This window comes from Puma concolor, chromosome B2 (assembly GCF_028749965.1).
Source record: "Puma concolor isolate L17-30 chromosome B2, mPumCon1.1.hap2, whole genome shotgun sequence".
NCBI lineage: Eukaryota > Metazoa > Chordata > Mammalia > Carnivora > Felidae > Puma > Puma concolor.
In genome coordinates this window covers 77,840,648-77,866,535 of record NC_141671.1, presented here as the reverse complement: position 1 = coordinate 77,866,535, position 25,888 = coordinate 77,840,648, and the positions used below count along the sequence as shown (strand labels likewise).

The 25,888-nt window shown below is 41.2% G+C and overlaps 1 long non-coding RNA gene across 1 annotated transcript; it reads left to right on the top strand.

The window, feature by feature from the left end:
- Window positions 1-13,304: 13,304 nt before the first annotated feature.
- Window positions 13,305-24,384, top strand: LOC147581063 (uncharacterized). Its single transcript, XR_015251371.1, has 2 exons — window positions 13,305-14,196; window positions 24,088-24,384. It is a non-coding gene; the product is annotated as an uncharacterized LOC147581063 (long non-coding RNA).
- Window positions 24,385-25,888: the final 1,504 nt, after the last annotated feature.

Below are 25,888 nucleotides of genomic sequence, written 5' to 3'. Positions count from 1 at the left end.
TCTTTATGTCTCAAAATCTGTTCCTTAATGCCCTCCCCAGTTCACCACAGAGTTAGTGGATCTTTCCCCTGTCTTTCACAGAAACCTCTCCCTCTTTCTTTTAGGTAATTCTAGAAGTTGTTTTATTGTTTCATATTTCTGTCTCCCTCCCTACAGCAGTGATGTTATTTTATTCATCTTTGTAATTCAGGCACCTCTCACCATGTTTGACACCCATAGAATGAATTCAGTAAGTGTTGAATGTTTGTAACATGGATAAATGAGTGAATAAATGGTCCACTCTGGAGTTATAGGAGGAGAATTATGCTATGTTTGCTCAACACAGTATTGTATAGGATTCCCACATCAAATGGAAAAACCACTTTTGAGGTGCTTACAAATCCACAGTAAATATCCTATTTGAGTTAAATACATCCATTCAATACTGTCCACCTCTCCAACCTCTCACTTTACATCTCAGTATTCATGTGCCAGTCTTTTGTGGCTTCTTTCTCCTTGCTATGCTTCTATGCTCTACAGGGCGTTTGCACCTGCTGATCCTCTATTTAGAAATCTTGTCCTTTTCTTCCTTACCATGTTAATTTCATCTTATCCTCAGATCTCCCACCCTAGTGTTCACTTCCTTAGGGAAGGCCTTTCTCACCTCCTTTACCACTACTAATGAAAATAGTAAGAGTGGAGGTAATAGTAGCTAGCATACTATATGACAGGCACTGTTATGAACATTTACACTGATTATCTCATATAATCCCCCACAGCAATCCTCTGAGACAAGGACCAGCATTAACTCCATTTAAAAATAAGGAAAAGAAGCCCAGAGAAATTAGGCAGTTTATCTAAGCTAACATAGCTAAAGCATACTGAGCTTTATCTTCTTCTTCTTCACAGTATCTTCTTCATAGTTCCTATCACAGGTACAATTTGCCCTTCATCCACACAAATTGTTGATTGATATTTTTGTAACCCAGAATACTGAAAGCTCACTAAGGTACCTATATCCCTAGCTCCTTATATAACGCCAGAGGAAGTTTAGATAATCAATAAATATTTGCTGGAGGAATGTATTGTTTGGTTTGATCCAATATTTCAGGCTAGTATTGATAGGGAATGCTCCTGTTTCTCTGTAACCGTCAGAAGGGAATTTGAACAGCACATGTTAGCATGCAATCTTTGAATTAGACTTCTATTTCTCACCGTGCCCTCTATAATGATAGAGAGAGACTATGTGTGACGACGTAGGGACAGATGATCTCACAAAGACATCCCTACTAACCACACACCCCTCTGGCCACAAAGTATGTGATTTCAGTCCCAGCAGCCTAATATCTGGTTAGTGATGGAGCACGTTGCTGCACATAATCCTGAAACAATATATTTTGTCATTTTAAAAAATGTTCTGCAACATGTTTTCCTTTTGGCCCAGTGGCAACGTTATATCATCCTCCAGGAATGTTGCTTTCGTATCCAAGGGCAAATTTGGCCTAGAGAAATGTTATCAGTGGTTCACCAGAGGTTTAATTGTATGCTTTGAATGGCAGAAGAGGGGAAATCCTAAAAATTCAGGTTAAACCTATTAAGCTGAACATCCTGGTTTGGGTTGGCTGCCAACATACACTGTGATAAGAGTTTCAAAAGCTAATAACAGAGGGGATTAAATTGGTGTCCATTACAGATTTGTGGAAAGCTTTTTCTTTGCATTAAGACTTAATATCTGGGAAGAGAGGGAAGATGGCGGCGTAGGAGGACGCTGGGCTCACCGCGCGTCCTGCTGATCACTTAGATTCCACCTACACCTGCCTAAATAACCCAGAAAACCACCAGAGGATTAGCAGAACGGAGTCGCTGGAGCCAAGCGCAGACGAGAGGCCCACGGAAGAGGGTAGGAAGGGCGGCAAGGCGGTGCGCGCTCCACGGACTGGCGGGAGGGAGCCGGGGCGGAGGGGCGGCTCACCGGCCAAGCAGAGCCCCCGAGTCTGGCTTGCAAAAAGCAGAGGGGCCTGACGGACTGTGTTCCGACAGCAAGCGCGACTTAGCGTCTGGGAGGTCGTAAGTGAACAGCTCTGCTCAGAAAGCGGGAAGGCTGGAGGACAAAGGGAAGGAGAGCTGCTGAGCCCCCGGACGACAGAGCTCAGTTTGGTGGGGAACAAAAGCGCTCGCCAGCGCCATCTCCCCCGCCCATCCCCCAGCCCAAATCCCAAAGAGAACCAGTTCCTGCCAGGGAACTTGCTCGCTCAGCGCAAACACCCAACTCCGCGCTTCTGCGGAGCCAAACCTCCGGCAGCGGATCTGACTCCCTCCTGCTGCCACAGGGCCCCTCCTGAAGTGGATCACCTAAGGAGAAGCAAGCTAAGCCTGCCCCTCCTGCCCCCGTGCACCTTGCCTACCCACCCCAGCTAAGATGCCAGATCCCCAGCATAACAAGCCTGGCAGTGTGCAAGTAGCCCAGACAGGCCACCCCACCCCACAGTGAATCCCGCCCCTAGGAGAGGGGAAGAGAAGGCACGCACCAGTCTGACTGTGGCCCCAGCGGTGGGCTGGCGGCAGACATCAGGTCTGACTGCGGCTCCGCCCACCAACTCCAGTTATACACCACAGCACAGGGGAAGTGCCCTGCAGGTCCTCACCACGCCAGGGACTATCCAAAATGACCAAGCAGAAGAATTCCCCTCAGAAGAATCTCCAAGAAATAACAACAGCTAATGAGCTGATCAAAAAGGATTTAAATAATATAACAGAAAGTGAATTTAGAATAATAGTCATAAAATTAATCGCTGGGCTTGAAAACAGTATAGCTGACAGCAGAGAATCTCTTGCTACAGAGATCAAGGGACTAAGGAACAGTCACGAGGAGCTGAAAAACGCTTTAAACGAAATGCATAACAAAATGGAAACCACCACGGCTCGGATTGAAGAGGCAGAGGAGAGAATAGGTGAACTAGAAGATAAAGTTATGGAAAAAGAGGAAGCTGAGAAAAAGAGAGATAAAAAAATCCAGGAGTATGAGGGGAAAATTAGAGAACTAAGTGATACACTAAAAAGAAATAATATACGCATAATTGGTATCCCAGAGGAGGAAGAGAGAGGGAAAGGTGCTGAAGGGGTATTTGAAGAAATAATAGCTGAGAACTTCCCTTAACTGGGGAAGGAAAAAGGCATTGAAATCCAAGAGGCACAGAGAACTCCCTTCAGACGTAACTTGAATCGATCTTCTGCACGACATATCATAGTGAAACTGGCAAAATACAAGGATAAAGAGAAAATTCTGAAAGCAGCAAGGGGTAAACGTGCCCTCACATATAAAGGGAGACCTATAAGACTCGTGACTGATCTCTCTTTTGAAACTTGGCAGGCCAGAAAGAATTGGCACGAGATTTTCAGTGTGCTAGACAGAAAATATATGCAGCCGAGAATCCTTTATCCAGCAAGTCTGTCATTTAGAATCGAAGGAGAGATAAAGGTCTTCCCAAACAAACAAAAACTGAAGGAATTTGTCACCACTAAACCAGCCCTACAAGAGATCCTAAGGGGGACCCTGTGAGACAAAGTACCAGAGACATCACTACAAGCATAAAACATACAGACATCACAATGACTAAACCCATATCTTTCTATAATAACACTGAATGTAAATGGATTAAATGCGCCAACCAAAAGACATAGGGTATCAGAATGGATAAAAAAACGAGACCCATCTATTTGCTGTCTACAAGAGACTCATTTTAGACCTGAGGACACCTTTAGATTGAGAGTGAGGGGATGGAGAACTATTTATCATGCTACTGGAAGCCAAAAGAAAGCTGGAGTAGCCATACTTATATCAGACAAACTAGACTTTAAATTAAAGGCTGTAACAAGAGATGAAGAAGGACATTATATAATAGTGACAGGGTCTATCCATCAGGAAGAGCTAACAATTATAAATGTCTATACGCCGAATACCGGAGCGCCCAAATATATAAAACAATTACTCATAAACATAAGCAACCTTATTGATAAGAATGTGGTAATTGCAGGGGACTTTAACACCCCACTTACAGAAATGGATAGATCATCTAGACACACGGTCAATAAATAAACAAGGGCCCTGAATGAGACATTGGATCAGATGGACTTGACAGATATATTTAGAACTCTGCATCCCAAAGCAACAGAATATACTTTCTTCTCGAGTGCACATGGAACATTCTCCAAGATAGATCATATACTGGGTCACAAAACAGCCCTTCATAAGTTTACAAGAATTGAAATCATACCATGCATACTTTCAGACCACAATGCTATGAAGCTTGAAATCAACCACAGGAAAAAGTCTGGAAAACCTCCCAAAGCATGGAGGTTAAAGAACACCCTACTAACGAATGAGTGGGTCAACCAGGCAATTAGAGAAGAAATTAAAAAATATATGGAAACAAACGAAAATGAAAATACAACAATCCAAACGCTTTGGGATGCAGCGAAGGCAGTCCTGAGAGGAAAATACATTGCAATCCAGGCCCATCTCAAGAAACAAGAAAAATCCCAAATACAAAATCTAACAGCACACCTAAAGGAAATAGAAGCAGAACAGCAAAGGCAGCCTAAACCCAGCAGAAGAAGAGAAATAATAAAGATCAGAGCAGAAATAAACAATATAGAATCTAAAAAAACTGTAGAGCAGATCAACGAAACCAATAGTTGGTTTTTTGAAAAAATAAACAAAATTGACAAATCTCTAGCCAGGCTTCTCAAAAAGAAAAGGGAGATGACCCAAATAGATAAAATCATGAATGAAAATGGAATTATTACAACCAATCCCTCAGAGATACAAACAATTATCAGGGAATACTATGAAAAATTATATGCCAACAAAGTGGACAACCTGGAAGAAATGGACAAATTCCTGAACACCCACACTCTTCCAAAACTCAATCAGGAGGAAATAGAAAGCTTGAACAGACCCATAACCAGCGAAGAAATTGAATCGGTTATCAAAAATCTCCCAACAAATAAGAGTCCAGGACCAGGTGGCTTCCCAGGGGAGTTCTACCAGACGTTTAAAGCAGAGATAATACCTATCCTTCTCAAGCTATTCCAAGAAATAGAAAGGGAAGGAAAACTTCCAGACTCATTCTATGAAGCCAGTATTACTTTGATTCCCAAACCAGACAGAGACCCAGTAAAAAAAGAGAACTACAGGCCAATATCCCTGATGAATATGGATGCAAAAATTCTCAATAAGATACTAGCAAATCGAATTCAAGAGCATATAAAAAGAATTATTCACCATGATCAAGTGGGATTCATTCCTGGGATGCAGGGCTGGTTCAACATTCGCAAATCAATCAACGTGATACATCACATTAACAAAAAAAAAAAAAGAGAAAAACCATATGATCCTGTCAATCGATGCACAAAAGGCCTTTGACAAAATCCAGCACCCTTTCTTAATAAAAACGCTTGAGAAAGTCGGGATAGAAGGAACATACTTAAAGATCATAAAAGCCATTTATGAAAAGCCCACAGCTAACATCATCCTCAATGGGGAAAAACTGAGAGCTTTTTCCCTGAGATCAGGAACACGACAGGGATGCCCACTCTCACCACTGTTGTTTAACATAGTGCTGGACGTTCTAGCATCAGCAATCAGACAACAAAAGGAAATCAAAGGCATCAAAATTGGCAAAGATGAAGTCAAGCTTTCGCTTTTTGCAGATTACATGATATTATACATGGAAAATCCGATAGACTGCACCAAAAGTCTGCTAGAACTGATACATGAATTCAGCAAAGTTGCAGGATACAAAATCAATGTACAGAAATCAGTTGCATTCTTATACACTAACAATGAAGCAACAGAAAGACAAATAAAGAAACTGGTCCCATTCACAATTGCACCAAGAAGCATAAAATACCTAGGAATAAATCTAACCAAAGATGTAAAGGATCTGTATGCTGAAAACTATAGAAAGCTTATGAAGGTAATTGAAGAAGATTTAAAGAAATGGAAAGACATTCCCTGCTCATGGATTGGAAGAATAAATATTGTCAAAATGTCAATACTACCCAAAGCTATCTACACATTCAATGCAATCCCAATCAAAATTGCACCAGCATTCTTCTCGAAACTAGAACAAGCAATCCTAAAATTCATATGGAACCACAAAAGGCCCCGAATAGCCAAAGGAATTTTGAAGAAGAAGACCAAAGCAGGAGGCATCACAATCCCAGACTTTAGCCTCTACTACAAAGCTGTCATCATCAAGACAGCATGGTATTGGCACAAAAACAGACACATAGACCAATGGAATAGAATAGAAACCCCAGAACTAGACCCACAAACGTATGGCCAACTCATCTTTGACAAAGCAGGAAAGAACATCCAATGGAAAAAAGACAGTCTCTTTAACAAATGGTGCTGGGAGAACTGGACAGCAACATGCAGAAGGTTGAAACTAGACCACTTTCTCACACCAGTCACAAAAATAAACTCAAAATGGATAAAGGACCTGAATGTGAGACAGGAAACCATCAAAACCTTAGAGGAGGAAGCAGGAAAAGACCTCTCTGACCTCAGCCGTAGCAATCTTACTCGACACATCCCCAAAGGCAAGGGAATTAAAAGCAAAAGTGAATTACTGGGACCTTATGAAGATAAAAAGCTTCTGCACAGCAAAGGAAACAACCAACAAAACTAAAAGGCAACCAACGGAATGGGAAAAGATATTTGCAAATGACATATCGGACAAAGGGCTAGTATCCAAAATCTATAAAGAGCTCACCAAACTCCACACCCGAAAAACAAATAACCCAGTGAAGAAATGGGCAGAAAACATGAATAGACACTTCTCTAAAGAAGACATCCGGATGGCCAACAGGCACATGAAAAGATGTTCAACGTCGCTCCTTATCAGGGAAATACAAATCAAAACCACACTCAGGTATCACCTCACGCCAGTCAGAGTGGCCAAAATGAACAAATCAGGAGACTATAGATGCTGGAGAGGATGTGGAGAAACGGGAACCCTCTTGCACTGTTGGTGGGAATGCAAATTGGTGCAGCCGCTCTGGAAAGCAGTGTGGAGGTTCCTCAGAAAATTAAAAATAGACCTACCCTATGACCCAGCAATAGCACTGCTAGGAATTTATCCAAGGGACACAGGAGTACTGATGCATAGGGGCACTTGTACCCCAATGTTCATAGCAGCACTCTCAACAATAGCCAAATTATGGAAAGAGCCTAAATGTCCATCAACTGATGAATGGATAAAGAAATTGTGGTTTATATACACTATGGAATACTACGTGGCAATGAGAAAAAATGAAATATGGCCTTTTGTAGCAACGTGGATGGAACTGGAGAGTGTGATGCTAAGTGAAATAAGCCATACAGAGAAAGACAGATACCATATGGTTTCACTCTTATGTGGATCCTGAGAAACTTAACAGAAACCCATGGGGGAGGGGAAGGAAAAAAAAAAAAAAAAAAAGAGGTTAGAGTGGGAGAGAGCCAAAGCATAAGAGACTGTTGAGAACTGAGAGCAAACTAAGGGTTGATGGGGGGTGGGAGGGAGGAGAGGGTGGGTGATGGGTACTGAGGAGGGCACCTTTTGGGATGAGCACTGGGTGTTGTATGGAAACCAATTTGACAATAAATTTCATATATAAATAAAAAAAAAAGACTTAATATCTGAACTGAGTAAGGTTTTCACCCTTTAATTTTTTGCTTCATTTGCCTATAGTTGTCACTTTGGCCCATGGATCCAATTTTCTTCATAGTGTCTTGCCATCATTTCTTCATTAGAAAATATGGTGAAAATTCGAAGTAGCAGACTCTTCTTAAGAGCCTTCATTTCCATATGGGAAGCAATGGAATGGGGAAAACAGGACACCAAATAAACCATGTTTAAAGTTATAAATTATTCATGGGTTACAGTTTTCCTTGAAAATGAGATGTTGCTTCTTAATTCCTCATTGACAAATCTCTTTGGGGGCTGTGTCTCTACCTATCTATTGTGTCTAAGTTCTGTGGCCAGTGAAGTGGATGCTTTGCCAAATTGTGTAGGGCGTCTAGCCCAAACATTTTCCTGTAATGTACAATTAATTTGGGAGAGTTTTGTTTCCCTTTGCACTTTGCTATGAATCTTTAAAAGCCTACAGTATAACACATGCTCACCTAATTGCAGAAGTGTTGGAAACTTAACCATGTTCTCTGAACTTTGAATAATTTCTAGGCAACAGCCTCTGCACACAAAATAAGTGAACTAGCACATTTTAAGGGACATCAATGGCTTGAAATCAGAAGATCTGGGGTCTGTTCCTTATGTTGACAAATGTTTTGGACAATCTTGGGCTAATCACTCATCTCCTGTTTCTAAAGTATGGTGTATAATCCCTAAGCTGCCTTCCTGCCAGTGCTGAGTTGAAGCAATTAATGTCATTGATTTCCAGCTTTCTTGCCACCAAGGAGTCATTTTATTAGCTCCTCCCTCAGTACTATCATTGATGTCATGGAAAGACTTTTTTCCCTTACCTTATATACTGTATTTTAAAAACTAATAACTGATTTCCTATTTTAATGAATGAAAGGCATATTTCACTAGAATTCTAGTAAGAACCCAGAGGACCTTGATGTTTTAATTAGACTATAAAATATTTCTCAAGTAATGGTATGGTTTCCATTTAATGTGGTTAAACAGACTAACATTCAAATAACTAAACAATTCATAGATACCCCTGTGATTTCAGGGTCTCCATATTGAGAATGGCTAAGTAGAGAGCAGTGAGCCTTTGTCAATGAGTGCAGAGTTTCTTTAAATTCTCAATTTTGAACATAAGTGCATTTTTAATTATTTCAGTCCTAGAGGTGAGGAAAAATGTCACTAGGATGAGGTGTGCAGACAAAATGGTAAAGGCATTCAGGTGGAATAGTCAGTCACACAATAGATTGTCAGAAGCTTCCAGTGCTACTTGTTACCTACCATGTGACATCTGTGATCATGACAAGACCACCAGATCTGTCAGAGCCTAGCCATGAAGTTATGAGATCTTTCTGTAAGGAATATAATGTCAGAGACTATTTTTTTCAGCACTCTGATGTTGTAGGAAAAGTCTGTGATTAAATTCTGACTCCATCAACTTTCGGCTGTGTGAATTTGAATGAGCTATATAAGCTGTCTCTACCTCAGTTTCCCAGCTGTAAAATGGGAGTAACTACCTCATAGAATTAAAGTTAGGTAATAAATGTTGAAAATCTGCCATATCATAGACATGTAACAGACATTCTGTCTTTATGCCATTCTTACTAATACATTACATGGGACAGACCAGGCTGTTAGTCACAGATCCTTCTTTCTAGGCTTTACAGTACAATTATAACCTACCAAAGAGGTGATGAAGGCTTTGGCAATCCACTTGGAGTAGCTGTCAATGACTAAGTCTCCAAATAGCTGAAACAAGTTTATCAAATAATCAAGGTGGCTGTCATTCCCTCCCCTTTTAGAGTTTCTTATACTACATATACTTCAATGAAAACTTTGGCAAGCATTCAGAAGTTTTTAGACCTCAGAAGGGCCAGGGCTGATCGCCATCACTCATAGTAAGCTCCAATCCTCCTCCAGCCCTACTTTTGTTGCTCTTCAGGGCAGGAAGAGAAGTGTGTCATATGCGTCATGTGTGTCATATGTGTGTCATATGTGTCATGGGCTCAGCTACATCCAGGCCCATCTTTAGAGCAAGTCTCCACCAAGAGACACTGAATCTGGGGATCTCCCATTCACAAAGCTAAAGGATGGACATTTTACGACAATGCTGGTTAGATGCCAGACAAACAGAAACAAAAAATAAGCACAAGGTTTCTTAGACAAACAAGCCTTGTCTGGTGAGCATGTGGCTCGACACAGAAACAAGTGTCCTCCTTGTCCCTTCGATGGAGGGAGCAGCTTCAGTGCCATCGGCTCTGCAGAAACCTCACTGACTCAGAAAACGGAAGAATGTGGCCAGCAAGAAACACATTTTCAACAAGCTGAGCAAACATGGCTTTGACGTCAGGGAGGGAGTATATACATGGGTAACAAAGGAGACGTGCACACATGGGGATTTTTGTGGTACCTGGGCGGCTGCCCAGAGCACTAAATCCTGGAGTTGAGAATCCCTTTGAAGACCCTTCACAACGCTTGGGAATTTCAAAGAATATCATCATAACTCAAAAAACCCTCCAAATGTCATTTTACCTTGTTCTTCTGCCTCCCCGTTGTGCTGGCTGTCCCCAGTGACAGAATGCAGCCCAGCCATTGCCTGAGGGAGGGGGTGGGTTGCCACAGATGTGCACATCTGGATCACCTGCTGCTAACCCATCAGGCCCCAGCTTCCCTGTGGCTTTGGCTTCCACATGACATTTCTGGGGGGTGGCCTCTTCTCTGAGGTAACTGAATCTGTTAGAATGAGGGTTTTAACTATTGATTAAAACATTAAACATTAAAACATTCCATAATGTTCAGGCTGACCAGTAAACTACATTTGGGGGGATGGAATCTTCCTTGTTTCCTCATATGGGAAAAGCAACTCTTGGATTGTAGTCCTTATAATGTATTTGAAAGTGGAGAATCCTTAGCAGGGGGTGTTGGGAGATCTAAAGGAGTCTTTCCACATTCTTCTATTATATAAGTAATTTCAGCAAAAGGCAACTTTGATTCTCACTCTAATTCTACCTTCCCTCTGTGGGTTTTCCACACAGTTCCTCTAAATACAAAGGGAAATCCAATATCTACATGGTGACTTTCAACCCAGTCCTGCCGTATTGGGTTCCCTTGTTTTTAATCATTAAATAGTGAGTATACAATGACACTGCACATCTGTTTCTGGTCTGGGAAGATCAGTAAGGATGGGGTGATTGAGAGCTACATTAGGTGAAGCAATTACAAAGAAATGTTAAAAAGTGGAAGTGTACCATTTCCCCCATTTTATCTAATACATCCAACATCTGGGACAGGATGACGTGAAGCTCAGTTGATGTAATAGAGTGGGGGTGGTGACTTTTGGTGGTGCATTAAAGTTGAGCAAATGGTACACTCTGCAATAACCTAGCTGTAAAGATCGCCTGCTGGGAGAGGTGTCTATGAGTGATGGCAAAACCCATTGGAATTTGATGGCTGAGTTTGCCCCTGTGTGACTTTGAATATGTGATTGCTTCTTTACGTTTTGTCTTTTAAAACAATCTGGCATTTAATTACAATTTGGCATTCCCCTTTGATGGTTTTCCTTTATATGGGCTTCCGCCTATCTAAAAGGGTCTAGGTAATGTTTTAAAGCAGCAGACTTATTTCCAACAAGTAGCTTAAGCACTAGCAGAAACTGGCATATTAATATTAAACCCAATGGAAATGCAATTTTTTAGTTTGAAGAATAAACATATGTTGGGAATTGCATAAGTCAAAGTCCTCCAAGCAAGGTTAAGTTGCTCTTTAATACATTGAGTGTACATATTTAGAAGTCTGGGGATTTACAATCCGCGAGAGGACTATAACTTTCTCTTTTTCTGATTTGGTGTGTGTAAATTTGTAGTGCAAGTGTTTCATTTCTCTAGACATTTGCATTTAATTTGCTGCTGATTTTAATGTGAAAAAAGGAAAAAAAAATTTAAGGGAAGGAAATCATGTTCCAGGATGAATGCATTACGTTTTGAGGACTATGCTGAGTTTTTTCAGTTGTGTGTTGTAACAAAGCTGTAACCTCAGGGAAGTATATGTAACACCCTGCTCAGAACATCTAGTTTGACCTTAAAGCATTTCCAAAGATTCCAAATAGTCAAAGAGCCCCATGCTGCCTTAAAACATAATACTCCATCTCGATCTATACCTTCTTTCATTTTTTAGAAGTACAGTCTGCCATTTTCAACCTTAGTTCTTATGATCCTTTTTCTAGATCACAGCTGGCTTCCCCTTGTGATAAGAATGGCAACGTGTATAATTTTTCCTTTGGTCTCTCACTTGTCTCTTTTGTACTGTTTTCCTTTTTTTTTTTTTTTTTTTTAACTCACCACTTCGAGAAACTTAAAATCAAAGAGGGAGGGAAAACAAATAATTAGAAGAAAGTGGTGTAATGCTGAAATGACATTTAGGTTTGGGGGACTTACAGACTGCCTTTGGGAAAACCTGGAAATCCTTATACATTCAAGAGTTGACTCCAGAAAGAGATTTTTTAGCTATTAGAGCCAGTCCCTTGGAGATGGGTCTGGCAGTGACCCAAAGACAGAAATCATAGAACTTGTGGCATCTTCTCTAGTTTAAGGCAGCACACACAGTGGAAGTCAGACTGCAGTCTGTCAGGTTGTGCTAGTGTAGGGATTCAGGATGTGGCCACTCTGGGCTTCACTAATCAGACACGCTGCACACAGGACAGCCTATCATGGGGTGAGGATAAAAATAGAGAGAAAAAGGACACATTTCTGTTGTTGCTGTTTACAGAACCCAATTCCTTGGTCTTCAAAGGTCTTAGCCTCATAAAGCTGTAGGTTGTTGTTTTTCATTTAATCCCCCAGAAGAATGTGGAGGGGGAAATATTACAAACACCCTCTGCTTTGGCATTGTTTGATTTTTTAAAAAAAATTAATAAAAACAGTTCCTAGCAGCTGGTTGAAACAATTATGCTCTTCACAAAAGCCTTTGCAGATGACACCGAATGTTAAGAAAATAATTCTTTCAATTAGTGTGTGGCCAGTGCACCTGTGAACTGGAATCATCCAAGGAACCATATCCGCGAATGTCAGTAAGAACAATTCAGGAATTCATCCCCTCTGCCTTTTTCTATGTCCACGTTCACACAGATGTTAATCCTGTGGTGCAGATGCTGTAAGGGCCGCCCACCTCTAATCCCAGGAGCATGAGAATCATGAGTTCAGATCAGGAAAACTATTAATTTCTAACTGTCTGCTATCAGTATCACTTCTCCTTGTTTTTAGGGCTGCTTCTTTTTTATGTCTTTCTGGAACTGTAACACGTAATCCATTGGTTCTTGTGCAGAGTTGGCTCTTGGGTACAGTGGCAATTTACCACGATCTTATTTCTCAAAAACATTTATTGAACACCCCATGTGCGCAGCATTGTGTTTGGTTGTAGGGATATAAACGTGAATAAGACCTAACTTCTGTCTTGGAAATGCTTATCATTTTGCTTCAATCAGCTTTAGTGCTATGTTATATCATATCACCGTCCTGTGTTTTTCAGGGTTCCTTTTTGGTCTGTGGGAGTAAACGGGAGTTTTGCCTTGTGTATTAATTATTGAATTGCTAGGTAACAAACCATCTCCAAATTAATGGCTTAAAACAACTATGATTTCTTAGTGCTCACGAGTATATTATGGATGGGCTTGAGCATTGTGCTGACCTGGCCAGCTCGGACGAACTTGGCAGGGCTTACACTGTCATCTGTCATCAGCTGATGGTTCAGTGGGGACTGACGCAGTCTAGGGTGGTCTCACTTCCACGCCCGGTGATTGGCTGGCTCTTGGTTGGAGTGATGGGGTTGACTGGGCCACATTGTCTCTCATCATCTGGAGAGCTAGCCCAGGCTCATGTGAAGAGTGATGACAGGTTTCCAAGGAAGCCAGCAGCAGCATGCAAGACTGCTCAGGACTTAGGCTGACAAATGGTACAAAGTCCCTTCCTCTGTATTCTGTTGGCCAAAACAAGTCATAAGGCCATTTCAGATTCAAGAGCTGGAAAGTCACATAATAAAGAGTATGGATGCGGGACAGAGTGAAGAATTGGACCTATTTTTGCAACCACATCCTTTTTATTCTTTATGATGGTCTAGAAAGCAACCTGTCATATCCTTACACCTTATTGAATTTTATGAACCTTGCCCATGAATCAGTTTGTCTCTGACAGTAACCTGGATCTACCTTAATATGTATGCATCATCATCTCTAAGGCAATGTTATAGGTTAGGAAAAAAATCTGTGTTAAAAAGAGGGTGAAGGACACGTTGCAGAAAAATTTCTCAAATCTTTCAATATGTTTGTGTGCCTGTGAATGGTTTTTGCATTTCCTAATCTTATTTGATCTTATCTTCAAGGGGTCACGTGTGATCCAAGGATCAGTTGGTGGAAAATGGTGTTTCAAGCTGTGTTTCCAGTCTTGGGCATTCACCTATGAAGTGCAAGCTGTGGCAAGAATCAACCTTCTAGATCAAAGGGATATAATGACAAAAGAAAAGGACGAAGGTAAGGGAGGGGCATTTACACTCTTGGAACACCCAAACTTCCCCAATGAGGGAGTAAATGCCTCCATGTGGCTTCACAGCATCCTCAAATGCCTGAGAGGGAAATCAGACCCTCTTCTCCTGCATGCTTGCTCAATGCCACGCTACTGGTCAGTGTCACAGTTGAGATCCCACGGCTCCAGCTAATGCACAGAGTGGATGGATGCTCAATACAAGTAAGAGTTATTTGGTATTTTATTTTATTTTAATTTCAGAGAGAGAGAGAGAGAGAGCGAGAGCGAGCATGCATTTCAAGCAGGTTCCACACTCAGCACAAAGCCCAACATAGGGCTCAATCCCATGACCCTGGGATCATGAGCTGAGCCGAAATGAAAAGTCAGATGCTCAACTGACTGAGCCACCCAACCCAGGTGCCCCAAGAGTTGTTTTGTTTTTTAAAAATTTCTTTCGTAATAAAAAGATGAGACTCTTGATTTTAACAATTAAGCTTAGTCGTGATACTATTCGCACCTATCCTAGTGACGCTGGACAAATGATTTACTAATTCTGGCTTCAGTGCCCCTATTAGCAAATTAAGACACTTAGATTAATTAAATAATTATTATTATAAGAGAAATGTGTTAATCACTTACTGGGTTAAGTTACCAGGCTCTTCCAGGTACTAAATCATTAGTGAAGACCGTACTCCTACCTTATGTCAGCAGTTTTTCCAGGAACTGGTCTACAGAGAAGTCTTCTGTTCCTACGAACTGCCATTTTAAGGGAGGTAGGAGGTGTCTGACTAAGAAAATGTAAAACACTTATGAATGCAGCTACAGCTTTTTGTTGTTGTTGTTCTCATGGCCCCAAAAGTTACCTGTCACATCCCTATATCTTAACTGTCTCTTTTTTTTTTTTTTTAATTTTTTTTTAACATTTATTTATTTTTGGGACAGGGAGAGACAGAGCATGAACGGGGGAGGGGCAGAGAGAGAGAGGGAGACACAGAATCGGAAACAGGCTCCAGGCTCTGAGCCATCAGCCCAGAGCCCCACGCGGGGCTCGAACTCACGGACCGCGAGATCGTGACCTGGCTGAAGTCGGACGCTTAACCGACTGTGCCACCCAGGCGCCCCTCTTAACTGTGTTTCAACTAGTGAATTAAATCAGGGAATATGACAGTGACCTGGGGGGCTACTTTTCTATTACGAGGTTGGAAAAGCCATGAGGAAGTGGCTCTTAAAGAACAAGAAGCCAGTATGCATAGTCAGAGAATATTCCAGGAAGGTGACACAAGATGCTGGCTCCAGGGGAGTTTGAGAAAGTAAAAGAAAGCAGCAAATGTGAGTAAGGGCAGAGTAGACAAGGCATCAAGGGATGGCCTGAAGAGGCTGGTGTGAAGACCTGGGGCTAAATCATGGAAGGTTCTGGAAGCCGGATGACAGCATTTGGATTGTATCCCAACTGCCTGGGAAGCCGTCACAGGTTTTTAAGCATGGGAGTGGTATGATCTTATGTATGAGCATTAACTGTATTAACCTGTCTATTGTAGAATGCATGGATTACAGGGGACAAGAATGGAAGCAAGGAGATCATCCCCGGGCTACTATAGTGGTTTAGGTGGGAGATGGTGGCAGCAGGGTGGCTCGAGCAGAGGTGCAGAGGGGTGAATATACCTGGCAGTTGTTTCAGAAGTGAAATTGAAAGGACCTGATGAGGATGCATTAAACCTGAGGAGTTCAGGAAAGAGAGGAGGTGAGGATTATCATTCAATTTGGAGTTTTGAGCAATTGGGTCGAGGTGGTTTTATTTGCTCATGGAGGTTGAGAAACCGGCAAAAAAGAAAAAAGTCTGCTTTGACCACAGTAAGGGTGTGTGAAGACTGAATGTTCCAAAGTGGCCACCACAGTCTCCTACAATGTGATCTTGCTGTTTGCCCTGCAAGAAGTACAGTGTAATTCCCTTTCTATGAATCTGGGTTGGTCTTAGAGACTCCCTTATAACCAGAAGGTAGTGGAATTGATGCATGACTTCCAAGGTTAGGCCAGAGGAAGCTGTGCAGAGGAACGCAGACCTCTGAAAACAAGGTCCAGCTTTTTCCTGGCTTCTAAGAGAGGGGACTTGATTGGGGGCTGTGGCTCCCCTTGCCCTACCGGGGCTTGACAGGGACTGACCCTCAGAGCAGCCTTCCACCAAGGAAACTCTGGGGCTGGTCAGCTCGCCTCAAGCCTCATTCCCTTGCTGCTGTCCTCTCCAGACCACTATCCTCTCTCCCTTATCTGCATGATGCACATCTCCAGTCAAGCCCCCATCCTACAGGCCCCCATCCTCTGCCACACTCACACCCCACTCCCACTCAGCCTGTCAGTTCCCCTAGCCCGCCCTGCCTCTGTCAAACTTCCACCCCCACCTCTTGCTCTGGGTCTTTTATTTACTAAGAGCCTTTTCTGAATATGTATTCTACACCCTTCTCACCTTAATCGGACCCGATTTTCCCTCTTGACATCATTTGCCTCCATCTCAAGCACAGGGCCTGACTTCTTGGGTACCCAAAACTCTGTGCTAGAAAGAGGGGCCAAAAGGGATCCTGCTTCATCTGCCGCCCCCTTGTCCTAAATAACCTCCCTTCCTCCTCCACCAAGCCTGCACCATGTGGCCAAGCCATCTCCCTCTTGCCCTTGGCAAAGTACATCTTTGGACCGGAAGACCACCTCCATACTCTTTTGGGGTCTCTCTCACAGTTTCTTCTATACCCCATATCTTTTCCTCTTCCTAGGCAATTTCACTTAAAATAATTTTACGTGAGCACTATTTTTTGAGGTGGAAACATGGCGGTGAATAAAGGTGCTTCATTCTTGCCCTCACGTAGCTTATAATCAACTTCGGTGTCTATATTCATATTGATTACTTACCCAGATAGCTTGCGCAAAGCCATTTAATAGGAGCTAAAGAAAGTATTTGATTGTAAAAACTGTGTTTCTTCTTTTTGCATTTGTTCCAATACACATATATGGAACACGTATATGCTTATATAGACTGCATACTCCCTTGTCTGGGCCTCTGTAGCCCTTCGACCATTTTCCTATTTATGATGCTTTTGTTACTGTGTATTTCAGGTATGCGTCTACTTCTAAAGCACACCCTGAAGAATATCTTGAGGGCCAGAACCATGTCTAACTCACCTTCCTTTTCTTTCCCACCTTTGCTTAGTACCAATAATGGCTCAGTGCATCTAAAATGACTGTAGCCTTTGCTGACCAATATAATTTATTTTATGGATTATTACAAAACTATACTTAAAAGTGAAAGGTAAAGTTATTATCAATGTCATGCTGTTTCTATGATAATAGAAAGTCCTCTTATTAACACATATTTTGCACATAATTTCTCTCTTAGGTGCAAAGGCAGATGATCATGGCCTCAGTAGCTAGGGGTTGTTTCCAATACTCTTAGAAAGTTAGAATCAGCTCCAAATAACGCTTTCTGGCGATGCCTACTATTTGAGTGTGTGTGTTGGGGCGGAGTAGGGGGGAGAGCTGGAGAGGGGAAATGATAGACATAAAGACTTTGGGCAAATTCATGTTTTAAAAACATGATATATTTGCTGACTGTATGACATTTTTGTCCCATGGTTTACTTTTATTTACTTTGTTATTGTTTCTTATTCCCACTGAAGAGGGAAACACTCAAGTTGTACTGAAGAACCTTATGGGTGAGGCAAGGTCTTCAGTGGGAAGCTCCTTTCTCAGCTCCTTTGTACCGTCAGGGGGTAAAATCTACCCTTGCCAGCTGGGAACACAGCCCACAGCTTTGACAGAGAGGCATTGGAGGGTGTGATCTCCCTTTGGAGGAAGCATGTTTCACGTGTGTCTTGTCCATATCAGAGAGGAACGTAGGGAGGCATGTAGGCGTGTGTTGGGCTGCCTGACACACCTTTCCGTGGAGGATCTTTCTTACACCTGTCTCCACTTACCTGAGTGTCAGAGCTGGGGTTTATTCTAGGTTCTTCCAGTGGCTTTGCTGAGGGCCCGGGCAGGAGGCCTGAGGTCGATACACTGCGAGGATCGTTTGGTGTGGCCATGTTTGTATGTGTTCACATGTGTTTCTGTGTGTTGACTATGAGTGCTCTGTATCCTTGCCAGAGCATCCGGCAAAACACAGACATCTCTATGGAAAACTGTATCTGATCTTTGAAGTTTTCTTCATGGTTTGCAAAACCTATGTGGGAGTTTACTGATTCTTGACATCTGAAGTTTGGGCAGTGGTCCTAGGGTCTTCTCATTAGTAATCCCACACTGGAAATGCCATTATTAACTGAAGACAGATTATACCACCCGAAAACTGCCATGTGTCTCTCATTTAGCTTCTTGCAATAGCATCGCAGTTAGGATAAATGGCCCAACTCCTTCTTGGAGCTGCCCTAGAGAGCACCAGAGCCTGTCTTGGTGGGCGAGAGAGTCTCATCCTTTACCTCTGGAGCAGAGCACGGACTGAGTGATAAGCAGATTTCAACAGGAGTAAAAACCACCTCTCCCAATCTAAATCGCAGAGCTCCAATCAAGGACCTTGATGACAAGTGAAATTAAATAAAACATGAGCGATGAAACACTGTAATATGTTTACGGTGAGCTAGTCCAGACAGCTGATAATTAACTGTTGCCCAAACAGCAACTTGGCAGTGGATGGCTGTAGCCAGGACACAAAGCAGTAGTGAATTGAAAGTCCTGGTAAAGATCTTTGTATCCTTGGAAGGAGCATGTGTCCTTCAACAGGAAACCTTCAAGTGCATAGGCTACCTCTGGGTCTGGATTCTGATCCCTTGTTGGTTTTCGGCTCACACATTCCGATCTGCCGTGGTAATGCTGTTTATGCTGGGCAGTCCCAAAGCAAATGTCTCTGTGTGTTTTTTTCCTGGACTACCACCCACAGAACCTACAAAATCTGAAAACAAATAAATGCAGATGCACACAATTTAAATAAGTTAAAAAACATGTTTTTATTATCTGCCTAGATTCTTACACTTAAAATAGTTTTGGTTTGAATCCTCTCCATACCCCTGTTTTTGCTGAATTTGAAGCAATACTGCAGAGAGGAAAGACAGTATTTAGAAAAGGAAACTGATTCTTCAAATGAGCTGAAATCAAATTCACATATAATAAGAAGCCAAGAAACTAAAAGGAGGCCTTGAAGATCCCTGGACTGTTTGCAATCTCAGCTTTCTTATCTGTGAAACAGAGCTTGGATCAGATGACCCTGTGGTTCCTTAGCTCTTCTGCTTCATGGACTATTATTGGAATAGTATTCAAAGAATGCGCACAAGTTAAGGCCAAACACGCGTGATTTCAAATGTGATTCAGAAATAGAATGAGTGATCGTACAATATAACCCCTAATCCAGATTTCCCCCATGCTTCCAGAGCTGTGTACATAGAGGTGATAGAGCCAAATCTCAGAAGGCCAGAATCTGGTTGATCAGACTTTTCAATTGATGACATGCTAATAAGGATGGGGATGCTTTGCATTATATTAATTTTTGTCCTTATTCCATTCCCCCCAACCTCATCAGTACCCATTCTTCTGTATGTCCTTGCAATCCAACTTCCATTTATTTCTATAAAATGTGTACTCTTGAAAAATGTATAGTATTACTATGTTTTTTAAAAATTTCCATAAGGAATATTTGCTACAAATCTGTTTTACTTCTTTAAGTTATGCTTCAGATATCTATGAATGTTGATATATACATCAAAGATATATGTGCGTATATACACTTCTCAAAACGACTCTCATTTCATTTAAGAAGAGTTCTTCAGACCACAGACCAACAATCATCCCTTTGAGGTGGTGGCCGTGGGTGCCAAGAGAAAAAGGTATCTTGGTCTGGGTCAATGGCACTAAAAATGCTCATTTCCCCAGCTTGCCATCCTTACATGTTCTCCTCTCATCTCTTGTGACATTTGTTTTCTTCCCAGTCCCTGGGGATTGTCTTCAAGCAGTTGCTTTTAGGGATTTGCAGAGTTTGCAATGTGATACTACTTCTCTTTTGTCTGAAGGCTATTCCTCCAGGGGAAAAGCGGTGATTTCCTAAAAATCCGTGCAAATGTGAAGAAAAGCTGTGTGTTTCTGGTTGTTGTTGTTTGCTACAGTGCAAAACAAAAATGGTGAAGAAAAAATACATCTCATTGCTTCTGATCACTGCATAGTATTCTGTTCATTGCATGTATGCCGCATTTTATTTATTCATTTCCTTATTGATGGAACTGCAGACTGCCTTGATTTTCACCCATGACCCTGCAAAGGATATCTTTATACAAGTCTGTGGGCATCTGCATGGAAATTATAACAGGACAATGTACTCAGGAATAGAATCGCTGAGTCCTAGGGTATCTGCATATTTAACTGCACTCACTGCTATGAGACTATTCACCATGAAATGAGTTCAGACATCCATCAGCAGTCCACGATGGTTCTTATTTCCACACACCTTTATATGATTTGGCTTTCCAATACTTGACAGTGTGATGGGGGTAAATAGTATCTTATTGCTGTTTGAATTTGCATCCTCTAATTACTCTGGGGGTTGAGTATCTGTTATAGATTTGACAGAAACAATGCTGTGTTCACCACACCATTCTCTTTTTCTAGACAAGTGGAAAAGATACATTTTACAGCTTCTGTTTTAATTATTACAAAATGTTTGTAGTACTCAAATTATTTGTAATATTTGCAAATCATTAACAATTTTCAATAATTTCGTAAATTTGTAAATTATTACAGTTACAAAACTTCCATTACATGTATGTTTGCATAAATGAGTCTGGGCCATCCGAATGTGATGGGAGTGTGATTAATATTAACATTTGCTATTTTCTGGGAGATTCTTACTTGGCTTTTCTTCTCCCTCCTCTATATAATTGTGGGTGGGGGGAAGTGGCAAGCCATTCTCAGTCTTGTCTTAAGGAATGTACCATTTGCAAACATCACATCCTGACCCAGGGGTTGAGAGACCTGACAATATAACAATATATTATAACAATGTAACAACAACATAGGGGCTCTCACTTTACAAAGTTTCAACCAAAACTTGACAATGAGCTGTATGAGAAAATACATTATTTACTAAGGTTTCTTCCAGTTTAGGAAATCTTTATGATATTATACTCAGATTCAGGGAGGAACAAAAGTAGTGAACTGCTTTCAAGGAAGGGCTATCCAATGGTATCTGAAGTTGGCACTGGTGTGTAATCAGATTAGTGGTTGCAGCCTTCCTTAGAAGCCAACAAGGAGAAACATTCTGGCTTGGGCTTTACTAAAAATGCTATATTTATAATGCTCTGTCTTAGAAATTCACTCTTTAGAAAAATTATGTTTATTCTACGAAGCATCAACATTTTAGGAGTAAGGAGGTGTGATTACATGTGAGCAGTTATTCAGTATTTTACCCCAGTGGATATGCAGCCCAAAAGGTTTCTTGAGTAAGTTTCACTATGTTAAGAAATAAAATTTTATCTGTTTCTGACAGGAGGGAATAACAGTCTTACCCTTAAAATAACACAGTCCATTGTATTTATTTTCTTGGATACACTTCATTATCCAACATCAGGCACATTTCTTTGCTCTAGGGGTTTATGATGCAACACATGGCCCTTGATTGCCTTATTGTGCACAGCTGCCAATTATTATTTTGTTCCTGTTTAAGAATTTGCGTTGTCTTTGGTCTAAAGCTGGGCATCAACAGAATTACTGGAGTGAATACACAGTGTATTTTTAAAAGATTCAAAAATATATATGGCCATAATTTTAGTTATTTCCAAAAGAACTTCCACCCCTCCCTGCCTCACACCCATATTAAATTGAGAGAAAAAAAAAACCACAGTCAAACTCTTAAACTTGAGTTTTTTTTCAGTTCCTCAAATGTTTACACCATGAGATTAATACAGTTGTTTACAAGGTAGTCTCCAAAGTTGAGTGCAAAATGCCCGTGGGTTGAACAAGCAGCCCAGTGGAAGTGGAACAAGCACTTCCCAGTGCGGGAAGAAAATGTCAGGACTTCTACTCATCTATTTTTTAATCTAAAAATTAAGAAAGAATTAAGTATTGCTAGTATTTACTGTTGATATTGGCCCCTTGCTTTGTCTGCCATGGTGCCGTGAGCAGGGTTTCCTGAGGGAATGGGGTGTCCACTTTTATTATGAAGTTTGGGAGTGCCTGGGTGGCTCAGTCGGTTAAGCATCCGACTTCGGCTCAGGTCATGATCTCGCGGTCTGTGGGTTCGAGTCCCACGTCGGGCTCTGTGCTGACAGCTTAGAGCCTCGAGCCTGTTTGGAATTCTGTGTCTCCCTCTCTCTCTGACTCTCCCCCATTCACGCGCTGTCTCTCTCTGTCTCAAAAATAAATTAACATTAAAGAAATTTTTTTTTAAGTTTGAACTGGACAAGTTCTCACAAAATGGACAAGGAGCTTGAAGTGATTTTTGAGAAGGAACAGTAAGATGAAGATGGCACTAATAATTCAAGCACTGGCAGGTCTGGTGCTGATCAATGCCTAGTGCCTAGCCCCAGTCCTTCATTAGGTTGGTCAGATTGGACAGGAAGGTGACAAAACTAAAAATTACCGAGAAGACTATTCGAAGGGTGGATTTATAGGCATTCATATTAATGATGATCCTACCATGAGCATATATTGTACTTTGAAATATAGAGACCCTTACAAAGGAGCAAAGGACCCTCAGACATTTACAGATCCTTGGTAGCTGACCTCTTGGCTGGACTCAACACCTGCGTTCCTTTGCCTTCATCATATCTGTTCATTGTCCCACCTGCTGGCCGGGCACTAATACTGTACTTTATGAAACATAGGTGCCACTTGACTACAGTCAAGGTCATTTCTATGCAAGGGGACTGGGTGTGGAGTGTCAATGAATCGCTGATGCACCTAGAAACGGAAAAACAACTAGAAATTTCATGATGGGCAATAGCACCATCTTAAATGCATAGGTCTGGCACCATTAGCTGGTACTGAAATTTTATTAGGGGCATAGAAAGGCACAGAAACAGAAAAGTATGATATATAATAAAATCTATACCTAAAATGAGCCTCAAAATATTTTTCAATCATATAAAAATGTTAGGTGATAAGAAAATATTGTGTCAATTTAATTGGTGCCATGTTTTCTCCTTAATGGGGCATAAAATAATGATGGAACTTAGCTGTAATGAAATCTAGTAGTAATTCTACATGTCTTGCCCTTCATCTCTGAAGCAAGTAGGAGACAAAATTCTACACCAATTTTTCACAGAAATTGGCTTAAAGTCCTTACAGATTTGGTGGAAGAAAATAACCTCAACATCCCATTACTGTTTCTTTCCAATTAAAGTACTAGATTTTATATGTCCTATTAAAATATTCTCTCTCACCAGGTAGCTCTTTAGCTCCCCCCTGCTTCAGAACCCCCAACATGGTCTGTCAAAAAGTCGTGTGGGTATAAGAGGTATAATAAGAAAAGTATGTGTAAGGAGAAATGAAAGCTGACAACTGACATGCCACCCACTTCCCACTAAATGATAGTGGTTATTTGCCAAAACCATGGGGATTAAGTCCCTTACATAACCTTTTATATCACCTTTAATAAACATGGCATACAAATCACAAACAGACCTCAAACAAATCATTGTAATGCCCTTGAGAGTTGCAAACACTGATTCATCCAAAGTTTAAGAAAGTTTTGGTGATAGCGATGTGTTTTAATGTGTTCACCTCCAGACCAAAATTCCCTTCTTCCTGGATTAAAACTGTTCCACGTTTAAGTGGGTACGGGTAAGTAAGAACATCAGATTTAGTGGAGTGATTAATGGTATAATAAAAAGCTGGGTACCAGTTAGGTTGAGACATTAAAATGTTACTTTTTTTTTCAGTATCCCCAGAGTAAGAAATTCCAGACCAAAGTCAAGGCTGGACAGCTTCATGGAGTAGCATCTATTAGATGTTTCATACTTGGAGCTTATACCGTAAAGTAGCATGGTCAACACACCAGCTCTTACACTAGTATAAGGACTACACCTGCATACTCTTGATTTACTTTAATGTTTTCTTTCCTACCCCAAGACTGGAAAAAGCACCAGTTTTGAGATTGTGTCTGATTTTTCATCCCTTGTGTGTTCCTACAGCTTTTTCCTTCTATGAGTCTTTAATAAAATGGCTGAACACATTTACTTTCTTTGTTCAAATTTGTCTCATTTTTACCTTGAACAACTTTCTCCGTAAGCAAGATCTCTTTCTAGCCAATCCCAGAGAGGAGTTCTGTGTATAATAGATAAACTTGGTCCTCTAAATCTCTTAGGCTTTTATCAATAGTGCACACTTGGCAAATTGTATGTTGATACCTTTGCGTGGCACGCATGTCTTTTCTCCTTGGTTAAAACTGAGAGCAAACTGACAGCAAGAAGCCTGTCACCACATATGACATAACAATCCATGCAGTTGCTAATTTAGTTTTTCTTCTCCCTATGTCTCCCCCCTCCCCCCAGCCCCTTGCCCAAATAAAGTTTTGCTTTTGAGTACAAACTTGCTCACAGTCATTTGCTCTCCTTGAGTTTTGTAAATACCTGAACTCACAGAATTATGCTGAATTATGCTGAATTATTATGTCTCTAGAAGAGAAGGGAAGGAAAGGGAAGGATGTGCTCAAGAACAGGAAAAATGGGGGCGCCTGGGTGGCTCAGTCAGTTGAGCATCTGACTTCAGCTCAGGTCATGATCTCATGGTTTGTGGGTTCAAGCCCTGTGTCGGGCTCTGTGCTGACAGCTTGGAGCCTGAAGCCTGCTTCAGGTTCTGTGTCTCCCTCTCTCTCTGCCCCTCCCCTGCTCATGCTCTGTCTCTCTGTCTCAAAAATAAATAAACATTAAAAACGTTTAAAAACGAAAAAGAAGAAGGAGGAGGAGGAGGAGAAGGATGAGGAGGAGGATAGAAAGAATGGCAAGAGAAAGCTACTTCCTAGCTTGGGAAAGTAGAGAGGAATACAGGTATTTCCGCTAGTGGGGAAATTTGATCCTGAGAACTTTGGAGAAAAGGGCAGAACCTCCGAGGGAAACACAAGGGTATATCTAGGGAAGCTGGATCTCACACATGGGGGAACAATTTTGGCAAACACTGCACTCACATGCAATCCATCAGCAAACTGGACTTCAGGCTTGGATACTTGAGTATATCCATGATGACGATGGACTGAGGACGAGACACTCTTCCTTATCTGGTAAGTATCACTGGAAACTACAAGTTTTCGTGAGACAATTAGGGAAGGGGATGGAGCCTCAACAATGACAAGACAGCTTCCCACCAGCTTGACCAAATGGGAACTTCATATTAGTTAATTTACAAAACAAAAAAAAAAACCCCAAAAAACTAAAGAAACACACTCTTTTGTAGTCACATTTGAGTTGGTACAATAATACTGGACCTGCTAAATAGGAATTTTTGTAGTTAGATAAATTCCTACTAGTGGGCTCTGAAATCATAGAAATATTACTCATGTAGCACACTTACTGAGAAAGTATTTATTTATTTTTTTAGAATGTGTTTGTTTTTAAAAGCCTCAGAACTAATTTCCTAGTCTCTTATCCAAGTAGAAAATTGCATGACATATCTGATAATCAGCCTGATGGATAGTCCCTGAAGAAGAATTTTTGTCATTCACTTGGGTGGTGAAATTATGAGTAT